This window comes from Glycine soja, chromosome 17 (genome assembly GCF_004193775.1).
Source record: "Glycine soja cultivar W05 chromosome 17, ASM419377v2, whole genome shotgun sequence".
Lineage (NCBI taxonomy): Eukaryota > Viridiplantae > Streptophyta > Magnoliopsida > Fabales > Fabaceae > Glycine > Glycine soja.
The window spans coordinates 32,458,930-32,480,616 of NC_041018.1; the positions used below are offsets into that span (position 1 = coordinate 32,458,930).

Consider the following 21,687-nt stretch of genomic DNA (forward strand, 5'->3'; position numbering starts at 1 on the left):
AGGTGTTGGTGTTTGTATGGAGGAGGTTTTTATTCTTTTTTTTTTTTGCATAACAAGAGCTTTTGAGAGAGAAGGAGAGTTTTGCCAAGGATAATTGGGATCTTAATCTGTAAGTGTTTTCAATCTCTTTTATTCTCAATGCAATCTTGTATGTTGTTTGGCTATATTATGGCTATGGTTGGCTAAACCCTTAGAGCTCGGATTATGGTGTAGTTGATGCAATCCAAGCCATGGACACTTGGTTCGGATTGTTTCGGATGCAAATTCAAGAACCACCATTGTTGACCTACCAAGAACTAAAGAATAGAAAAGCATAAAATATGGATAAGATGAAGAAGATGAAAAAAATGATGCCACGATCCACGTAGAATCGATAAGCCGAAGGAGGATTTGTCACAAAGGAATAGCTTCCTTGATAAGAATCAATTTGGCTAAGCTCTCTCTAAGCACAAGCTTAATTTCAATTTTGTCAAATGTGCTTATAATTAAAAGTTTCTAGGTATTTATAGAACTAGTCTTAAGAAGATAACTAAGCCTTTAATAAGGCCTATTTATATCAAACTCAAGTCCATTACACAAATAAACAAAAATTAGAAATTTTCATAAATTTATGTTGAAGGTGTGCGCTAAGCCTGACAGCTCGCGCCAAGCCTAATTTCTTCTCAGGTTGGAATTGGGCTAAGCCTAACACGTCATGCTAAGCCCAATTTTTTCTTAGGTTGGAATTGGGCTAAGCCCCGACGCTAAGCTAGACCATTCACGCTAAGCCCAATTTCTCCTCGATTGGAATTGGGCTAAGCCAGACAGCTCGCGCTAAGCCCAGACGTGCTATTCAACAATCTTTAATGTGCTCCAATTCAGTTCCTTGTGATTTTCTCCTTCCTTACCTTTGATGAGTAGTCTATCCTTGATCCTCTTAGCCATTTCTTCTTGTAGAAGTTTGGCTCTAGACCTTGTCACTGACCCCTTCAACTCATGAAGTGTTTCTAGGTCTTTAAGCTCTTTGGATAGCCCTCTATCAGTAGTTGTACCCATGTATTCTAATTTCTTATTTCAATAAAGTTCTTTGATTTTATTCAATTGATTATATCTTTTTATTGCTTTTTCTTCTATATTGGAATTGATCACTCGAATTCATAGTTAATTGCATGTTAATGATCATCTACTCATAATTGACTGACCTGTAGAACGATAGAGTTCATAAAATTTGCATAATCAAACTAGTGACATAAACCTTTTTTTACCAACCTCTATGTAATTCATCCTTAACCCTAAATTGAATCCCAAATTATCAATGCAGGACTACTCTAAGGGGAAAAGTATTCTCAGACCCTGACCATAGGTTGTTAATTAAATTAAGAGGTATTAGGCAATTGATTGATAACCAAGGGTTCTTTATTGTAATAGGAATTAGGGGGGAAATGGGTTTAACTCTACACATACATCTCCTTCTTAGAAATTATTGTCTATCTTTAATTTTATTTCTTAAACGTAATTGATAAATAATCCCCAACTTAAGATAAAACTCTCAAATCATTTAGTTTATGTGATTTAGATTATTCTGCAATATAACTGTTATCTAGGGTACGATATCTAGACCTTCAAGTCCACGATACTACTGAGTAAGATTCACTTGCCCTTGTGCGAGTACATATTTTGCACATCACCCATGTGGTTAACATAAGGAATTTTTATCTAGCAGGCAGGTGGAAGGTAACTACTATTTGTGCCCACCGCACCCCAATGTAATCCTTACTCTTAACCCTTAATTTTATTTTCCAACTTTTATAAAATAAATAAAATATATAGTACAACAAAACCTGATGTGCTTACTAACTAGTTGGGTTCAACACAACTAACGTTTGAAAAAATGTAGTAAATTACACAAATATTTCCTGAGGTTTTAAAAAATTATGCATGTCTCTCCTTTTTCTTAAAACCTACACAAACCTCCCTTAAGGTTTAAGAAAATTACATACATTTTCTCTCCATTTTAAAATATATCAAGGTTTAATATTATTATTGCTTGTGTGAAGTTGGTTAAGGTGATTGTGTGTTGGATCATTGATGACTTGGTTGGAGTAATTTCATTTGGTTTCTGAAACCTATAATTATTCATTTGGCTTATGGGTTTGCTGCAATGGAGTTGGCTCATTGGTTTCGTTACTCACGCTAGTGTTCATATGACTTATAGGTTTATTGGTATGACAAGTTAATTGAGTTTTTTAAAACCTAATTTTTTTTATTTCATAATTGTCCCATACTTGAACGAGAGAAAGACAATGACATTTTAAGAAGAAAAAAAATCTTTAAATGTCATGTGCTTGTTAGTGTTAAAAGTTTAGACGAAATTTAAGGAAGTTTCTGTAGGTTTTAAAATTGAAAACAAACTCGTGTTATTTTTTAAAATCTTGGAAGAGATTTGTGTAGGTTTTAAAAAATGAGAGAAAGTATATATAATTTCTTTAAACATGAGAGGCAATTTGCATAATTTACTCGAAAGAAACTACTCTCACGCGCTTTTAACTTTTTTCCCTGGAATGTGTTTTTTTTAATGTTTAAATGCTTAACCAAACACACACCTTGTGAAACCATTCCACACCTTGTGAAACCATTCCGCTTGAACGTTTAGATGCTTAACCAAAACACACCTAATCAAACCATCGTTTCATTGAATGCAACATACGTTTTTCTCAAAAACAACAAGGGAGTTACTACTGCGTTGTGATTAGGAATTTGTGTTTTCTCAGCAGATTGAGTTTCCAAACACGCACCAAGTCATTGGTCCAAACTCTGGTTTTAAGCAAGGCCAATTCCCCAACGGAGATTAGCAAAGCCGGAATAGAATACTCTGCACTAATGTCACCTTGATCCAAAAATATATATAACAAAAAATCATAACTTGATCACCACTACATGCATGCCCAACTGTGTGAAACTTGACAACAAAAAACTATCTACAGTGTACACACTGACCCTGTCTCTAACTCCCTTACTACTCTACAATGGCGACGAGCATAGGTTTGGACCGTTCAGTCCTAATGCCGCTGACAGGTGCATCCGCGCCCTTCTAATCGAACTCCAAGACCCCATTTTCCAATGCAAACCCACTGTCTCAAACCTAATCGATGAACTCCAGAACCTTCTTCAACCTCTCTCCAAAGCATTAATTCACCCACTTCAAGTTCCTTCTTCTCAGCCTCACCATCACGACAGAAAGGTATATTCATATTATGTATTACATGTAAAATATACATATACTGATCTAAACATGCAAATCAATTTAAATGGCATATTCAGATCAAACAGCGGAAATTAAATATTACGAGCGTACCTCCAGCCATTGCAAATCGAACGCGAAGCGGCGCACACACGAACCTGAAAGGCAGTTTTGTTCTTCCAGACCCTTACTCGCTCTGAATAGATGGTGTATTTTTTCTGAATAGAGAAGTGGGTTTGGTGAGACAAAATTGAGAGCACTCCATCCTATTTATAGAGTCTGTCCATCACAGAGCTCAACTTGTTATCAAAACGTGAGATAAAGGATGGGTAAGTGATTTGTAACTGAAGGTGGTTGCAAATATGTTGCAAAGATATGGGTTGAATGTGGATGGAAAATGGACCAGATTCAAAAATAACAAATTTTTCCAAAAAAAAAAATAATAAAAGAAAAATAGAAGCACGTGGAACGTGAACGTGGGCTTCCAACATTCTCCCACTTGGTCCATTTAACTCAACATCAATCGTAACAAGAAACATAATATATGAATCATGGCGATAGGTCCTCTGATGATGAGTAGTATATTTCATGTACCACAATATATCAAGTCTCTCAACACTAGCTCTCAACTTAATGAATAAACCATATGTTTATTCTATATCTAAACCGAATGATTTTTCTCAAAATAAATAAATATGTGCACAAAACCATATGAGAAAATATCTAACTGAATAAGAGTTTCATTGAAAATAACAAATGTACGTACAATGAAATTACATCATGGAACCAAGTCCCATTCGTACTACATGATCCTTAAAATTCTTTGGTGACATGCCTTTAGTTAAAGGATAAGCAATCATCAACTCAGTGTTGACGTGTTCAATGACCACTTTCTTTTCTTTAACACGTTCTCTTATGGCTAAGTACTTGATGTCGTTGTGCTTACTTCGACTTCCACTTTTGTTGTTTTTAGCCATAAACACCACAGAAAATTTGTCACAATACAACTTCAATGGCCTAGAAATAGAGTCCACAACTCTAAGGCCAGACACGAAACTCTTCAACCATACACCATGCGAGGTAGCCTCAAAATAGGAAACGAACTCAGCCTCCATAGTGGAAGTAGCAGTTAAGGTTTGCTTGGCACTTCTCCAAGCTACAGCTCCACCGGCTAACATAAAAATATAACCAGATGTTGATCTTCGTGAATCAACGCAACCAACAAAGTCTGAGTCGGAGTAGCCAATCACTTCCAGACAATCAGTTTGTCTGTACATGAGCATGTAATCCTTTGTTCCTTGAAGATATCTCATCACTTTCTTTGCAGATTTCCAGTGGTCAATACCTGGATTACTTTGATATCTTCCCAAGACTCCAACAGCGAACGCAATATCAGGTATAGTGCAAACCTGAACATACATAAGGCTTCCAACTGCTGAAGCATATGAAATATTTTTCATGTGTTCCCGCTCAAAATAATTTTTGGGGCACTGACTCAAAGCGAGTTTGTCACCCTTCACAATGGGAGCTATACTTGGTGAACAATCTTTCATGTTAAATCTCTCTAAAACTTTTTTGATATAGGTTTCTTGAGACAATCCTAAAATGCCTCGAGATCTTTCTCTATGGATATTTATGCCTATGACATAAGATGCCTCTCTGATGTGCCATCATTTTCTCCTATTTCTTAACCCTTTTTGCCCCATTTTAAATACTGATTAGTCTTAATTGTCAAATTTATTAGGCAGTTTTATTATTTGGGCCCATTCAGCTAATTTGATGTTTTTAATCTAATTGCAGGAATTAATGAAGCATTGGGCTTGAATCCAGAATTGAGCTTGGACTTGAAGAGGGCAGACTATTTTATTCTACAAAATTAGATCTTATCTTATCTTATCTTATCTTATCTAGATTTGAATTTCTCATCTAGATATTATTTAATCTAGATCTTATCTTATCTAGATTTGAATTTCTCATCTAGATATTATTTAATCTAGATCTTATCTTATCTTATCTAGATTTGAATTTCTCATCTAGATATTATTTAATCTAGATCTTATCTTATCTTATCTAGATTTGAATTTAATTTATTTATGGGCCTGGATTTAAAACAGATTTGTAAGCTTTGGGACTGAAAAACTATATAACAGCACCAAGGTTCTAGTTTAGGCTCGCTCTTCGATTATTCGTTTTTAGTTTTAGTCTCTCTCTCTCTCTCTCTTCTTCTCTCTCCTATTTTCGTTTTTAGTTTTAGGCTTTTCTTAGACACTTTTTTGTTTTGCAATTCCAGTTTTGACTTTTCATTTTAGCAATAAAATTTCGTTCTTCAATCTATAATTTCGTTCTCTATTGATTAATGGAAGGCTAGATTTTCTGGTGTTGTTCCTTTTGAGGACGAAGCCCAACTCTCTTTGAGGTTTCGCTTGCAATGTGGTTTCCTGGCAGTTTTCCCTTCACCAGTTATCCCAATTTCGTGAATATTAATCAGTGCACGCTTCGTGTTCGATTAATTGCCTCTGAGCCTAACTTGCGTTCATGCTTAATGGACGAAGGGCTAACTGGTGTATGTGGTGCCTAATCACGTATTGAAAACCCTAAGTTGATTTTCGCTTAGTAAATTGAAATAGGGTTGGATTAAGTGGTTGACTGTTAGGGACGAATTCTCCATAACCCAGGATGAGAGAGTGGCTTCTGAATCAGAGGAAACAACCCGTTTTTAGTATTAGTAGTTTCGTATTCCATTTTATTTGTTCTGCTCTTTAATTACCAAACAACCAAAACCCCCCCCATCGTTACTGTTACTGTTACTGCAAGTATATTATGAACATTTGGCTTGTCACTGCTCGTTGGGAAACGACCTAGGATCACTTCCTAGTTACTGCATTTTCATGTTTATTTGATTCGGGTACGGCCTCGATCACTCTCTCATATCCTTCATATCAAAGTTCTTTGAGAGAAATTGTTTCACCTCATATAGCATACCCTTATCATTAGTCGCAAGCAGAATATCATCTACGTATAATACAAGGAAACAAATCTTACTCCCACTGACCTTCTGGTATATACAATGATCCATGACATTCTCTTCAAAGCTGAATGAAGAAATGACCTCATGAAATTTTAAATACCACTGGCGGGAGGCTTGTTTCAATCCATAGATGGACTTATTAAGCTTGCAGACTAAGTGCTCACCAACACTAGATAAGAATCCCTCAAGTTCTTTCATGTAAACCTCTTCTTCTAGATCACCATTTAGGAACACCGTTTTCACATCCATTTGATGCAGCTCAAGATCAAAATGAGCTACTAATGCCAAAATTACTCGAAGAGAGTCTTTCTTAGATACAGGGGAAAAGGTCTCTCTGTAATCGATTCCTTCTCTTTGAGTGAATCCTTTAGCAACAAGTCTTGCCTTATGTCTCTCAATGTTTCCTTCTGAGTCTTTCTTTGTTTTGAAGACCCATCTACATTTGATGGCTTTTACACCAACAGGAAACTCAACGAGATCCCAAACTTGGTTAGATGCCATAGAATTCATCTCATCCCTCATAGCATTATACCACAAATTTGATTCCTTAGAACTCATGGCTTGTGAAAACATCTTAGGATCATTTTCGGCTCCAATGTTGTAGTCTGATTCTTGTAGGTACACTACATAATCACTAGGAATTGTTGTCTTTTTTACTCTAGTAGATCTTTTTAATGTTGTTTGGTCATCTTATTGAGGAACTTGTTCAACTGGTTCTTCACTAGTTTGTTCAATATCATCATGTTGTTCCTCACAAACAACTTGATCTACATGATCACTTTCAATAGCTTGTGGAACTTCAATCACTGGTTGTCTAACACCCATTTTAACTTGAGGGATGGGAATGACTACCAACCTATTACTTGTCCCAGAAGGTTCTGCTTCATAGTGATCCCTTTCAGAAGAAATGTTCTAAAATTGATCACTCCCACTAATCAAGTCATTTTCAAGAAACTTTGCATTCCTTGATTCCACAATCCTAGTGTTGTGGGATGGATAATAAAACCTATACCCTTTAGACCTTTCAGCATATCCAATGGAATGCCCAGTAATAGTCTTAGGGTCTAGTTTCTTCTCTTGTGGATTATAAATTCTTACTTCAGACGGGCATCCCCAAACGCGTATATGTCGCAAACTTGGTTTCCAACCCTTGAATAACTCAAAAGGTGTCTTTGAGACAGCCTTGGTTGGAACTCGGTTTAATATATACGCAGCCGTCTTAAGTGCATCAATCCACAAAAAATGAGGAAGCTTTACATTACTCCTCATGCTTCTTACCATGTCTAATAAGGTTCGATTTCTTCGTTCTACCACACCATTCTGATCCGGAGAACCAGACATAGTGTATTGGGCAACAATCCCATGTTCTTGAAGAAATTTCGCAAATGAACCTGGTGCTTGTCCATCCTCTGTGTATCTACCATAGTACTCCCCACCTCTATCTGATCTCATGATCTTAATTTGTTTTCCACATTGTTTCTCAACTTCAGCCTTAAAAACTTTAAAGGAATCTAAAGCTTCATTCTTAGAATGAAGTAAGTAGAGATACATATATCGTGAATAATCATCTATAAAGGTTATGAAGTATTTCAGACTATTTGCATCCATGTCTGGACAACATATGTCTGTATATATGATTTCTAATAAATTTGAACTCCTCTTTGCACCCTTTTTAGACTTGTTAGTTTGCTTACCCTTAATGCAATCTACACAAGTCTCAAAATCAGCAAAATCCAAAGTACTAAGTACTCCTTCATTTACTAATTGCTTGATTCTCTCAATAGAGATATGTCTTAATCTCTGGTGCCACAACATAGAGGATTCTTCATTCACAATAAATCGTTTTAATCCAACAGAAACGTGCATAGAAGTAGCGTCGCTTTTCAATTCAATTGAATAAAGACCATAAACCAATTGACCACAACCAATAATTTCATATTTATTTAGTAAATTAAAACCCAAGTCTGTAAAATTAAAATAAAATCCCAAAGGTGCAAGTTTAGAAACAGAAATTAATTTTTACAAAAGCTAGGAACATAAAAAACTTTCTCCAAATGTAATTTAAAGCCACTACTTAAAACTAAGACGCACGTTCCAATGGCCTCTACATGCGAGCTCATCCTACTCCCTGAGTAGATGCACTACTCACTTCCCACTGGCTTCCTTAGGCTTTCCATACCTTGCAAGGTATTAGAAACATGGATTGTAGAACCAGAGTCAATCCACCATGTATTATGATTCACATTAATCATATTAGATTCATAACAAACGAAAGTAAATGGTGTACCTTTCTTCTCAAACCAACTTTTAAATTTAGGGCAGTCCTTCTTCACATGTCCTTTCTTTTTACAGAAGAAACACTTTGACTCCTTTTTAATTGTTGGTTGAGTCGGAATCCTTCCTTTATTGGTGCCTACAGACTTCTTCCTATCCTTTCCAGAAGTAGAAGTAGTCAAATTTACCTTCTCACCCTCTTCCATTATCAATCTCTCCTCTTCTTGAACACACATGGTCATCTCAATTCATTAATAGACCATTTATCCTTATGCGTGTTGTAGAAGATTTTGAAGGGTGTATACTGTTGAGGTAGGGTGCACAAAATGAAATGTACCAGGAAGGATTTAGACATGATAACTTCCAGGGTTTTCAACTGAGCCACTATGCCCCTTAAGCGCATGATATGTTCACGCACACCTCTCGTTCCAGTAAGCTTAATGGAAGAGAATTACATAATGAGTGTGCTAGCAAGCGACTTCTCAGAGGTCGTAAACTGTTCATCAATGGCTTTCAACAGATCTCTGACCTTATCATGCTGGTCAACTGAACCCCGGATACTAGCGGATATGTTGGTTTTTATGAACATAACGGAGAGACGATTAGATCTCTCCCACTTTTCATAAAGGTCAACAACATCAGGTTCGCTAGTTTCATTAATAGTCGGTGGCTCATCCTTCCTTATAGCATAGTCAATATCCATCCAGCCCAAATGAAGGAGAATTCGTTCCTTCCAAACCTTATAATTATCACCCTTCAATATGGGAAGGTCACAAGAAATATTCATAAATTGTGAAACTGCAAACAAACACACATGCTCATTAAGAAAATTTGAGACTAAACAAATGTCATGTTTTGCCAATGTAAATCATGTCTCAATATATGAATCTAGTGACACAAAACTTGTCTGTGGGTTAAAGTTCTACTCAATTAGATTCATCATGCAACTTTATGATAAAACTATTAAATCATGTTCTTTTTCTTAATTCCTGTGGGTAAATTAAGAAATATAATCTAATATTTTATCCTAATTAATTTTACAAATACAAGAAAATTCTTGTGGGTAGATTTCATCATATTACATATGATTAATCACAATTAATATTTCTAATGTGATTATAAATTTAGCATATAATTTTACTCAATTAAAGATGTTGTGACTATTCTCTAATTTAATAAAATTATATTAATCACTTAACATTCAAAAATAATATTTGCATAACATACTTAATAATGCAAACGTGCTCAATATTAAATCATAAAAATTACATGTATACCAATTCAAAATAACATTGCACGTATATCCATTCAATATGTAATAAACTTTAAAGGATCAAATCCAATGCATACCAGTATTTAACATAATATTGCATATTCAACATAACTTAGAGACACACAATTTTAAATAGCTTGCACATAAATGATTTATCATTCATAAGTTATAAATATAAATGAACTGCACCTAATAAACAAATAAATTGCAATAGCTTAGTGGTAGAGGGAGTCATTTCATGCTATAGGGCAAGGATTCAAGACTAGTCCAAGGTGTTTTCATTTCATTTATAACCTGAAAGACAGTTTTGTTCTTTCAGACCCTTACTCGCTCTGGATAGATGATGTATTTTTTTCCTGAATAGAGAAGTGAATTTGGTGATACAAAACTGAGAGTACTCCATTTTATTTATATGTGATTTGTTACCAAAGGTGGTTGTAAATATGTTACAAATGGGTTAAATATGAATGAAAAATGAACCAGATTCAGAATGGGAGTGTTCCCACGTGACTGATCGGTAACAAGAGATGCTAAGTTGCAATTATAAACTTTTGGGCTCATCTTTTCATTTCTTTGCTATTTTATTACCAACCTTTATAGTTAATATTTATAATAAGATTTAAATATATTTTTTATTCCAAAAAAATATTTGATTTTTATGATTGTTTTGTAATAAAATAATAATGTCTGACACATTTTTTAATCATCGATAAATTAATAATTTTAATTTTAATTTTTTGATAAAATATTTTCATTTGTTATTAGTTGAAACTAAAATAAAATTTATTAAAGATAAAAATAAAATTATTATTTTTTAAGAAATGTAATACAAAACAAAAAAATTATTAAAGAACAAATGTATATTCAATTTCTTCCTTTGCTCATGATGTAAAAGTAAGACCACGTGTTTTAAAACCTCTAGTCATTGTTACAAACTGTAAACATTTCTATTCACAAAGTTCCATTTTTCACTTTAAAGGATTAAAAGTATACCATGAAATTAAGGCTTTCACATTCTTTACCGGTGTCTGAGTGAGGATCAGGATACTAAAGCTTCTAATCCTGCTACATCGAACAAGATTAATGGTTTTGCCATGCACAGAATAATCTATGATTTGTGATATGATAGCTAGCTAGAAAAATATCATATCATGAATTGCTTCTTTTCATATACATAACCCCCACCCCCGCCTTCCCCTGCATTTTTTAATTTCAGTAAAACTATATGAATTTTTTGTCCAGAGTGGACTTGCTTCTTATATGGAAGAAGACCAAATTTCTGCTGAATTATTAAACTAAGATATTTAGCCTTAGGGTTTCAATTATAAGTTTGTTGCTTAAACTGAGATAGCCAAATAATGATCCGTGCTTTGTGAGGGTCGGCATTAATATATGTCTTGAAGTTATATTTTTAGATTGCCACTAATTCTGGGCGTGCAAGTACATTATCTGCTATTGATGGAGATATTCCTACTTTAAGGAAGATAGAAAGAGAAGCTATAGCTGCAGCCACTCCTATAACGTGCATTCCAAGGTAATAAGTGGTTTTCAATGATTGTCCATTCCTGAATTTTCCCATATATGTGCAGTTCTTTGATCCTCTCATCTGATGGTTTTTGTTCTCTTTAAAAAAACAGGGACCTTTTGCTCCTAATTTATGAATATCTATCGGCATCTGGATGTTAAAATTAATGTCTCATGTGAAACGCATGTGACTTATGTAGGGATTAATAAGTAAATAATTAATGATTAATGGTTAAATTGTAATTGAGCTTAATAGGAGAAGTTTCTAGAACTAACTGCTACTTGATGAGAGTAGTGGTTATAAAAGGAGCTTAATATCCACTAACGTGAAATAAGATCCCCTTCCTGACCAGAAAAGTGTTCTCTCTCACTCATAGTCATCACGAACGGAGAGAGGTAGAAAAGAAAGGCCTAAGAAAGTGAAATCTTATTTCTCTTCTCTTTCAAGGAAATCAAAGTGCACCGGAGAGAAGTTCCTATAAAGAAAGGTACAAGTCTTCTTATGGAGAAAGGTACACATCATACATCATTATCTATTGTTTATTGATTGTTTGTGAGAATCATAGGTTTCAAGATCCTGTTGTTTCCTATAATTGATCGTCTAGGAAACTCCTTATGTTTTACATGTGGTATCAGAGCATGTGTTATGAAATTTATGATTCTCCAAGAATGATTTAATTTCTCCTAATTATGTATGAACCCTAATTATGAAATTTAGGGATGATTTAATTTCTCTCAATTATGCATGAACCCTAATTATGAAATTTAGGGATTTTTTTTCCACTATGCAAGTATGAAATCTTACATTGAAAAGGATATGAATGCATAAAATTATATTATTTTGATTGCATTCAATAAAGAAAAACTTATGATATTTGTAAGTAGGGGGTACTTTTAATTGTATATATTAAATTTGGAGAAAGATTTCAAATTTATATTTTATGCAATCTGATTTGATTTTATGATAATAGTGGCTGATATTGGTATTGGTATTTCTTTTTATGATATAATGTGAGAAAGCCATTACCGTAACCGTAAGTTGCACAGGTACGTTTGTAGAATAGGAAATTTTTGGAAATTGCTATTTGCAATCTTTGTTTGTTATTTCCAATCCCACCTGCCTCTTTTTTCTTCCAAATGTTATTGTTGAATGTTATTGAAGGATTGAAAGTTTACGTCTTATAATTAAATTAATGTGAATGTTTTAAAATTATTGGTGACAGTAAATATGTATATTCTACATATTCCTTTGAATGTGTTTGAATACAAAATACAAATAAATGTGAATATTATTTTATGGCCTGGAATGAAATTAATAGAATGACTATGAATTGTTAATAGCAATAAGTATGTGCAGGGCCATATATATTTGGTTGGAATTAAATGTATGTTGAATTTGTTAGTCACCAAAGTGACCAAATTTGTAGGGTTATTTAATTCCAAATTAATGATTATTTCAATTATATTTGGTTGGAATTAAATGTATGTTGCATTTGTTAGTCACCAAAGTGGCCAAATTTGTAAGGTTATTTAATTCCAAAATTAATGATTATTTTGATTACTCATAGAATAATGGATGCTAAATTATATGGTTATTGGTTTATGGGTAATTAAAATTCATTGTTATAAGGCATTTATGGATCGCCCAAAGGTTGATTAGTTGTTCTTATAATTAATGAATATAATTGTAGGCGATTTGTGTGTATCATTAGTTTTATTTATATGCCCAAAGGAAATAAATACTACTAATTGGTGCATATTTAATTGCCAAATAATGTTAAAATTTTATTAGCATCATTATGTTTGTATGTTGTGTGTTGGTGTATCACTCAAAGGAGAACATCAATATACATTGACCGTTATCTGAATGAATCATATGTATGACATGTATTTTATGTCTCAAAACACTTATGTGAATTTTATTATGTAATACATGTTTTGAATTCATTGGATTCTTATGTATCATCTGTGTCAATTTTAATGGGCTAAACTTCTCTGACTGAAACGAGCAAGTCCAATTTCACCTCGATGTTTTGGATCATGATCTTGCTATGTTGGAAGAGAAGTTTGTTACTATTATTGATGCTAGTAGCAATGAAGAGAAAATTCATTATAAAACTTGGAAAAGATCTAACAGACTCAGCCTGATGTTGATGAGAATGACTGTTGCAGACAATATTAAGACAACACTTCCTAAAATCGAAAGTGCTAAAAATTTTATTGGATTAGTGGGAGAGTGCTCTCAAACAATTGATAAGTTTGTTGCTGGAACATTAATGAGTACATTGACCACCATGAAGTTTGATGGTTCACGTACTATGTATGAACATATCATTGAGATGACAAACATTGCAGCAAGACTTAAGACCTTGGGAATGGATGTGAATGAGAACTTTCTTGTTTAGTTTATTCTAAACTCATTATCGTCTGAGTATGGCCCGTTTCAAATGAACTATAATACTATGAAAGATAAATGGAATGTGCATGAATTGCACAATATGTTAGTTCAAGAAGAAACGAGGCTTAAGAATCAAGGAAGTCACTCAGTCCATTATGTAAGCCACCAAGGGAATCAAGGAGCTGGAAAGAAATTTATAAAGAAGCATGATAAAGGCAGAGGGTAATTAAAAATCAATACTCTTTGCAAATCTAGAGGAAGGTATCAAAGGGAAATAATTGTCAATTTTGTAGGAAATCAAGACATTTCGAGAAGGATTACCTAAAGTGAAAGTCTTGGTTCGAAAAGAAAGGTGAGCTCAATGTTCTTGTATGTTTTGAATCAAACTTAACTGAAGTTCCCCATAATACATGGTGGATTGATTCTGGATGTACGACTCATGTTTCTAACACTATGCAGGGATTTCTTACAATCCAGACCATAAGCCCAAATGAGAAGTTTGTCTTCATGGGGAATAGAGTGAAAGCTCTAGTGGAAGCGGTCGGGACTTATCGTTTAAAACTCGACACTGGACATCATTTATATTTACTGAAAACTCTTTATGTACCTAGTTTATCTAGGAATTTGGTTTCATTATCTAAACTTATATTACTGGATACTCTTTTAATTTTGGTAATGGATGTTTCAATTTATTTAAGTATAATTATCTCATTGGTACTGGTGTTTTTTCTGATGGCTTATATAAATTGAAATTGGATGGTTTGTATGTTGAAACTGTTTTAACTCTGCATCATAATGTTAGCACTAAACGTAGTTTAGTGAATGAACGATCTGCTTTCTTGTGGCATAAACGTTTAGGTCACATTTCTAGAGAAAGGATAGAAAGATTAATAAAGAATGAAATTATTCCTGATCTAGATTTTACGGATCTAAATATTTGTGAGGATTGTATCAAGGGAAAACAAACAAAACATACAAAGAAAGGAGCTACAAGAAGCACTCAACTTCTTGAAATTGTGCATACAGATATTTGTGGACCTTATGATGTTAGTTCTTTCGGAAGGGAAAGATACTTTATCACCTTTATTGATGATTATTCACATTATGGTATGCCTACTTACTGCATGAGAAATCTCAGGCAGTGAATGTTTTGGAAATTTACTTGAATGAAGTAGAAAGGCAATTAGACAGAAAGGTGAAAATTATTAGATCTGATAGAGGTGGTGAGTATTACGGAAGATATGATGAAACCGGGCAACACCCAGGTCCATTTGTTAAGCTTCTTCAGAAACGAGGCATTTGTGTGCAATACACAATGCCTGGTACACCACAACAAAATGGTGTATCAGAAAGGCGTAATAAAACTTTAATGGATATGATTAGGAGTATGTTAATAAATTTGACTTTACCTGTATCTTTGTGGATGTATGCCTTGAAAACTGCCATGTATTTGTTGAATAGGGTTCCTAGTAAGGCAGTTCCAAAGACACCTTTGAACTGTGGACAAATAGGACACCTAGTATAAGGCACCTGCATGTTTGAGGTTGCCAGGCAGAAATAAGGATTTATAATCCACAAGAAAGAAAATTGGATGCAAGAACAATCAGTGGATATTTCATTGGTTATCCAGAAAAGTCAAAGGGGTATATGTTTTATTGTCCTAATGAGAATTGTCGAAACTGGAAATGCAAGGTTCATTGAAAACAGTGAAATCAGTGGGAGTACAGTTCCACGAGAAGTGGAAATTAAAGAAGTTAGAGTGCAAGTCCTTTTAGCTTGGGCCTCTAGCAGTAAGGTGATTGCTCCTTTTAGTTGTTGTTACAAAATTAATGAAAAGGAGCAACACAATAATGAACCCATGATGCATAATGAACCTATTATGGAAGAACCACAAGAAGTAGCATTAAGGAGGTCTCAAAGAGAAAGGAGACCAGCTATTTCGAATGATTATGTGGTATACCTACATGAAACAGAAACAAACTTAAGCATTAATGATAATGATCCAGTTTTGTTTTCACAAATTGTAAGTTGTGATAATTATGAGAAGTGGTTAAATGCCATGAAAGAAGAGATAAATTCCATGGAACATAATGGTGTTTGGGACCTTGTAGAATTACCAAAGTGGGACCTTGTAGAATTACCAAAGGGTTGTAAGAGAGTTGGTTGTAAGTGGGTCTTCAAGACTAAACTTGTTGCTAAGAAATTTACTCAGAAGACATTGATTATAAAGAGACATTTTACTGGTCTCACGAAAGGATTCTTTCAAGATTATCATGACATTAGTAGCCCATTATGACTTGGAGTTACAATCAAATGGATGTGAAAACCGCCTTTCTTAATGGAGATTTAGAGGAGAATGTTTGTATGGACCAACCAATGAGGTTCTCAGTTGAGGGAAAGGAACGCATAGTGTACAAACTAAAGAAATCAATATATAGTCTTAAAGTAAGCTTCTCGCCAATGGTATTTGAGGTTTAATGATATCATTGTTTCCTTTAGATTTAAGGAAAATTATTGTTTATCATTGTATGTATTTGAAGGTCAGTGGGAGTAAGGTTATTTTTCTAATTCCGTATATTGATGATATCTTGCTTGCAACTAACGATCTTGGTCTTTTTCATGAGACTAAGAAGTTTCTTTCTAGTAACTTTGAAATGCATGATATGGGTGAGGCAAGCTATGTGATAGGGATAAAAATATTCCACATAGATCACAAGAATTGTTAGGCTTATCTTAGAAAGCATATATCAATAAAGTACTAGAGAGATTCAAGATGGAAAGGTGTTTAACATCAGTTATTCTAATTTAGAAAGGAGACAAATTTAGTCTCACACAATGTCCTAGAAATGATATGGAACGAAAACAAATGAAAGTTGTTTTGTATGCATCAGTTGTCGTTGCATCTAAAAGCTGAATTTGTAGCATGTTTTGAGGCTACAATTCAGGCTCATTGGCTGCGGAACTTTATTTCAGGGCTTGGAATTGTCGACGGTATTGCTAGGCCGCTGAAAATGTATTGTGATAACTCCGCAACAATATTTTTGTAAGAATGACAAGTACTCTAAGGGTGCTAAGCATATGGAATTAAAGTACTTTGTCGTGAAGGAAGAAGTTCAGAAACAAAGAGTGTCAATAAAATAAATTAGCACAAACCTTATGATAGTTGACCCTTTGAATAAGGGATTACCACCCAAGACATTATAGAACATGTTGAAAGTATGGACATTATTGTTATTGATGATTATTAAGTGTAATTTATCTTATGCATTTTAATGACACTCTGAGCTCAATTATGATATGTTTCTGATTACCTGTTCTCTATGTTTGCATGCATGTTTGTGTTAGAGTAATGTTAACAGGTTTTGTCTTGAAAGAATACATTATGTGGGACCAATTATGTACTCCTAACTTATGGTCATATTAAGGATAAGGCTAATTTGTAGTACTTGGAAGAGACTATGTCGATTAGATGATGTACAACCGTCATGACTCGAATTGGTTCTTATTCTTAATCATGAAATTATGATGTACCCAATGTATAGAACAATTTACTCAATTTTTAATGCGCATTATGTTAGTTAATCTATTTATTTATTTAGTCCATAATATTTATTAATGTCACATGAGCCAAGTGGGAGAATGTTAGAATTAATGTCTCATGTGAAAGGCATGTGACTTATGTAGGGACTAATAAGTAAATAATTAACTATTAAGGGCTAAATTGTAATTGAGCTTAATAGGAGAAGTTTCTAGAGCTAACTGCTACTTGATGGGAGTAGTGGTTATAAAAGGGGCTTAATACCCACTAACGTGAAATAAGGTCCCCTTCCTGACCAGAAAAGTGTTCTCTTTCACCCATAGCCATCACGAATGGAAAGAGACAGAAAAGAAAGGCCTAAGGAAGTGAAATCTTATTTCTCTTCTCTTTCAAGGAAATCAAAGTGCACCGGAGAGAAGTTCCTATGGAGAAAGGTACAAGTCTTCTTATGGAGAAAGGTACACATCATACATCATTATCTATTGTTTATTGATTGTTTGTGAGAATCATATATTTCAAGATCCTGTTGTTTCCTATAATTGATAGTCTAGGAAACCCCTTATGTTTTACACTGGATTGTTACAAACTGCTTCTATGTTGCTTAAAGAGGCTCAGTTGACACCTTTGCCATCATTTGTTGCTCCATCTTCTCTTGTGCAACAACCCTTCTCACTAGATGCTCCTCCAACACACTTCAATGGCCTTCTGGTCGAGTTCCTGGACTTCTACCTAACAAATTGAAGCTTAATGCAAAAGATAAAGATGTACATCTCAGTACAACACTCCGATAATCTTGCCAATGAAACACAAGTTATCTGATTTAGAGGATATTGGAGTGTTGCCATCATCTGGTAAGCGATTGAATGCTGGGGATCTAGGATTTTACTCTCCTACTTGCCCAATTCTAAGTGTGAACCCTCATGTTTGTGCTAAACCCAAGCAAAGCCTTGGTGACCCTTCTAATGTGACATCTCGTCTGGGTACGCGTGAATTTAAATTTATGTATGGTGGAGTGCATGGAAATCGCAGGGATCGTCAATTTGTTTATAGCCGATTCAGACCATCAGGCAAAAGTGTTGATGCTTACTCGTTAACATGCATTACGTTTCTTGGGGACTCTTCTTTTATTGCTGTTGGGAGCGACCATGCAGACCTCTATCTTACAAATTATACTTCGTTGAAGAACTGTGAAGAGCCCTGTTGTGAAGAATGTCACAATTATCCCATGACACTTATTCAGTCTTTTATTACTGGTGACAGCCAGCTGTTGCTTTCTTCAAGCTCCCAAGATATTACGTTGTGGGATGCTTCGTCAATTTTAAGTGACTATGTTTGGGATGAATGTGAAAAAGAAATCAATTTATTTCATGGGTGCAAGGCTGCTAGGTTTAGTCACTCTGGGAATTTTTTTGCAGCCTTGTCACAAGAATCTGCACAACAGGGAATCTTGTTGTATGATATCCAGACATGTCAGCTAGAGTCTAATTTTTCGGATACTTCAACAACTTTTGCAGGTCAGGCTCATCTTTATTCTCCAATCCATTTTAGCCATTCTGACTCAATGCTGCTTTGGAATGGTGTCTTACGGGATCGGCGGGTTTCTGGGCCTATTCATCGCTTTGATCAGTTCACAGACTTTGGGGGTGGAGGCTTTCATCCTGCTGGCAATGAGGTATCGAGAATCTTGCATCTGTCTCAGTCTTTCAGAATAGAAAATGTATCTGTTAGGAAGCAGGGATGCTTTGTTGATTTTATTTTAAAGTTGTGTTATGGTGAGCGGTTGGTCATGGATTCGAATTTGGAAACAATCTCTTGGCATATGCAAGTAGACATGGCAAGAAAACCCGTACCCGTGGGTACCCGTCCGAATCCGTCCCGACTTTGACGGGTAATACCTGAGTTGACCGGGTATGGGTTCGGGTTCGGGTTTTCCCTGATAACCAAAAGTCGGGTACGGGTACGGGTATGGGATTACTAGACCCGTCCCGACCCCGAACCCGAACCCGCCCCGCCACTTAAAATCTTTAGAATTTTTGCATAATTTAATCAAAAGGCATATAATTTTTATTACTAGTTAATTTTATTTTAAAATTTTTACATAATTTAATATTATTTTCTTAACTATTTATGTAGACACACGCGTTATAATAAATTTATTGATATATAAGTAGTTAAAAATAAATGTTTAACAATCAATTTATTTTTTTCTAAAATCAAATTTTTAATATTTTTTTACCAAAAAAAAAAAAATTCTAAATGGTGTGTGGAATGGGGTTGGGGATACCCGATACCCGACGGGTACCCGACAGGTACGGGGATGGGACAATAAACTCAAACCCGTCGGATATCGGGTACGGGTATGGGGATATGTTGAGAAGTCGGGGTAAGGGATTGGGGAGACAATACCCGTACCCGACCCGCCCCATTGTCATGTCTATATGCAAGGGTAAGGATACATAGAATGACTCTTCCCCATACCTTCTCTTAGCAGAGAGCCTCTGAGCACCGGGGTATGTTAGTTTTTTACTTACTCATGACTAATGAGTCTCAAATGATGGGTACCCGAGATATTGAAAAGGGTTTATTCTTGCTTTGGTAGGGAATCAGAGGAGTAAATTTTTATGAAATGACTGTGTTTGCTTTGCTTGTAAAGGAGAGGTTAAAATTTAAAGGAGTAGTATTTTCTATTTTTCTCCAATTTTAGGGGGTTTATGTTACTATACTTTTGACTAGGTTAGAAGTTCTTCCCCTGTTCCATACCTCATTGCTTCACCATCCTCGATGACCTTCTCTACCATCAGAGAATGGAATTGGTTCTGGCAAACTGATTGGTAATTGTCGTCGATGAGAACTTCAACCAATGAATGATGATAAGTTTTTTGTTAGGCAGTAGGTTGTTTTCTCTGCCTCGGTGGGGAGTGTGCTATGGTAAAGAAACTCGTAGGCAACACCTTTGTCTGTAACTCCTTTGGGTTGGGTTACTGGGGGTGAAACCACAAAGGGTTGTTATCACAGATGGCTTTGACAACTGAGGTTAGGGCTATGGCAACAATGAACCCCTAAATCTTTGTGTCATTAGCCAAGTTTTGCCTCTGCAGCAGTGCAGAAGTGACATCGTAGCAACATTGTTTTGCTTGAAAGATGCAGGATCAGTACTGATATTAAACAAGAAATGGTTTAGGGGTTAAAAGTTGATCCTCTTGCATTCTTTTTCGTACCAAACAAGTAGGAAATAAAATTTTATCCTATTACTGTGTTAAAAAACATTTCCCTAAGCCTTTTCGGGACAACTTATTTTTGAAAAGTAATTCTTAAAAAGTTTATAAGGTGTGCCAAACACACCCCTAGCAGAAGTTCTCATGCGTCCAATTTGGGTTGTTTGAAGGATATTGTGGAGGGGAAGGCCTTTGCAGAGTTTGTTTACTTGGTTTATAATCTGGCATTTTTTACTGATCTTTTATTGCTTGTCAAATATTGTTTTGCTGTAACCAGGTTATTATAAACTCCGAAGTGTGGGATCTGCGCAAGTTCAGACTGCTTCATAGTGTACCTTCATTAGATCAAAGAACAATAACATTTAATGCTCATGGAGATGTAATATATGCTATTCTAAGGAGAAATATTGAGAATGTAATGTCAGCATTTCATCCATGTAATGCTCTTGATTTTGCAACTGATCCAACAGATTCGTTTGTTGGGTTTGTTACTATATCGAAGCGTGGTAACTATGTTGAAGGTAGAGACGAAGAGGGCACATTGGGCTGTGTCAGAATCTTTGAATTGGTCATCGAATACCCAAGTAAAGAAAGGATGACCATTGATGATGAAGATGGAGATTTTATCATGGATGATGTATAGAGTTTGGACGAAGAACTGGTATATTGGACATTGTAACTGAAGGCAATCAGGATGATGATGAAACCAAGTATTTGAATCTTTTAGTAGTTGTGAAGATTTTGCATTTGATTATTAACTGTTAATCAAATGGTTTGAGATGCTCTACTCATTGTTATTTCATTCTTCATTATTTTTATTATATGGCAAAAGAAATTTTTGTTCAAAATTTTGCTGCTTTAGCTTTCATGAACAGATGATTGTAGTATATGGTCAAGAAGTAGTATGTAAATATCATTTCAAAACAGTGTTTTCCTCATACTTTGCTATGTCCTTGCTGTCTTTGGATTTGAGTCGGGTGATGTAAAAACTGAAGACAGGGCTTTTTTCTTCATGGTTGTTGATTTGATTGTATACTTGGGCATCTATGTTAGATATCAGGCAATCTTTTTATTAATTACAAAAGAAAGTCTTATGAACATTATTTCAAAATTTTATTTAATCTATGCCTTTATGCTAATAAATTCAGCATCTACTAGCCCTGATTCTGGTTATCTTGGTTCAACGTTTAGAGTTTGATGGGGTTGGAAAAGTTAGG

General features: G+C 34.9%; 1 pseudogene; it reads left to right on the forward strand.

Annotated features, from left to right (window-relative positions):
* Positions 1-9,367: 9,367 nt before the first annotated feature.
* LOC114391654 lies at positions 9,368-21,113 on the forward strand (annotated as a pseudogene).
* Positions 21,114-21,687: the final 574 nt, after the last annotated feature.